Source organism: Ischnura elegans, chromosome 9 (genome assembly GCF_921293095.1).
Source record: "Ischnura elegans chromosome 9, ioIscEleg1.1, whole genome shotgun sequence".
Lineage (NCBI taxonomy): Eukaryota > Metazoa > Arthropoda > Insecta > Odonata > Coenagrionidae > Ischnura > Ischnura elegans.
Window position 1 is genome coordinate 29,142,980 of NC_060254.1, and position 2,315 is coordinate 29,145,294.

The window sequence follows — 2,315 nt, forward strand, 5'->3', positions numbered from 1 at the left end:
CTATAGTGCTTCCTCCCCTTTCTTCCTCGAGTCGCACTCAACCGACAAGGTCGTACTACTACACCAGGCGTCTCACCGTACCCTCGCGAAGGAACTAACTACCCTAGCAATTTCCTACCTTTCCGTGCGATGATGCCGATGGTAAACGGTAGCACCTTCTCCCTCATTTCTACTACGAACTTTTGGCACCATGGTTACTTTTAATGTTGTAATGGTAGAGAAATGGATAAGTGTGAATCTAAAAATATATTATCAGAACAATATGAAGCACACAGAAAAATTGAACAAGAAAATTAAAATATAGCATTCCTATTAACGTGAAATGCTGTCAATTTACACACAGTTTATTGATTGGAAGTTATTAATAAGAGAAAAGGAATAATGTTAAATATTGTTTGCATTTACTAGCGGATGGTACCCGCTGAAATTCAATGGAGGATGAAATTAATGGAATTAAATGTAATAAATTTTATGGAATCAAATATTTTAAATGAAATTAAAATGCTGCCAGCATGAATAACAAATTAGAACTTTATCCCCTAAAGGCAATCAAAATATGATTTAATGTCTCCGAAACAGGTATTTCTGTTGGCTAGGCAGCTATCATCGGGGAGAATAATGTGCCTTTACCTGTCTGAGGATGCGTACACTGTACTATTAAAGAGAGCGAGAAAATGAGGAACGTAAAATTTTAATGCAAAATTAATGTTATATGAGCGTGAATAACGCATGACAAATCCAAACTTTCTCATAGCTCAGAATTATATCATTTAGATGTTGTCCTTTAATGTAATTTTTAAATCAAACAGTACACCTAAATCATAGATAACACCTTAAAAGCACTGAAGGAACAAGTGACTTTGTACGCAGTCACGCGCACGGGTGCAAAGTTAAATACACCAAAGGATGAAGTTCGCCGTGAAAAAATATTTGACTAAGCCGGGATTCGAACCCGGATCTCCCGATTGCCGGTCAGGCGTGCTACCAGTTACACCACCAAGCCATCTTCTCAGAGCGAACTTCGGGATGGGTTTTACCGAACAAGATGTTGACGTCACAAGTCCACACTGTGGCACATGTGGCGAGGGTCGTGCTTACTAAGCCACTGTCGGGGAGAAAAAGTTAGTAAGCACGACCCTCGCCACATGTGCCACAGTGTGGACTTGTGACGTCAACATCTTGTTCGGTAAAACCCATCCCGAAGTTCGCTCTAAGAAGATGGCTTGGTGGTGTAACTGGTAGCACGCCTGACCGGCAATCGGGAGATCCGGGTTCGAATCCCGGCTAAGTCAAATATTTTTTCACGGCGAACTTCATCCTTTGGTGTATTTAGCATCTTAAAAGTTTACCATACCGTATGTTACTTTCATATAATTATCGGTGAAGTCTTACTAGATAATTACACCCGGACTGCTGGCCACTCTGGTCTAGACCAGTTCGCTCCATCCATCAGCGTTCTGTTTGACGAAGATCGTGCAAACCTAGGCAATGCAGCGACAGCGGCGGTCAGCGTGGTCTAACCACGTCGGCAGCCAGATCTCTGTTTGACCGGGCATTAAGGATATATACAACCCATTGAAACGGAGAAGCTTGCGTCTGGTACGCCACGAAACCCAGAATTCAAGGATACATACCGCCAAACAGTGTTAACCAAGGGTACTACAATCAGGAAACACGATTCCATCCCGTTGAAACATGATTTTTCCTGCCACTTCGGACCCATAATCTGTTTTAAATATATATATATATTTAGTATTTTAAAAAACACGATTTTTCCGAAAACAGTATGAAATGCAATAAAAAGTAATAAAAAATTAGCTTTTTAGCACTCATTGTTCGAACGAAAACTGAAGAAGAAGATGTTGTTGTCAATGACAAACCTCTACCTAATTCCACAGTCAAATCAATAGCGTAAAGGAGAAAAAGCTGAATGTATGGCATTCAGAAAAAAATAACTTACTTCGAAATATGATTTATTGGGGGCATAATAGCCTGGTAATCCTAAAAAAAGTACCTTTTTAGCTCACTTAATTAATCATTCTTTTTCACAGAAATAAATCTGCAGCCTACCGAACTATTGAAATCGAAGTTTAACTATTTTTGCAGTACATTAGTGGAAAATGGATGTAGCAATAGGGGTACCAGGAATAAAATAGCGATAGCTAAAGAAGCACTCATCGATATAAAAGGAAAATAATAATGTCCTAGTAATGTATGGAAAAGGCTATAGAAGTGTATGATTTGAAGTTAAACGCTTTTTAGTGGTGAAACGTGGATTTTTTGGAGGGAAGACCAGAGGAGACTAGAAGCGCTCG

The 2,315-nt window shown here is 39.5% G+C and overlaps 1 non-coding gene across 1 annotated transcript; it reads left to right on the forward strand.

Annotated features, from left to right (window-relative positions):
* The first annotated feature begins 1,220 nt into the window (after positions 1 to 1,220).
* Trnaa-ggc lies at positions 1,221 to 1,292 on the forward strand. Its single transcript has one exon. It is a non-coding gene; the product is annotated as a tRNA-Ala (tRNA).
* Positions 1,293 to 2,315: the final 1,023 nt, after the last annotated feature.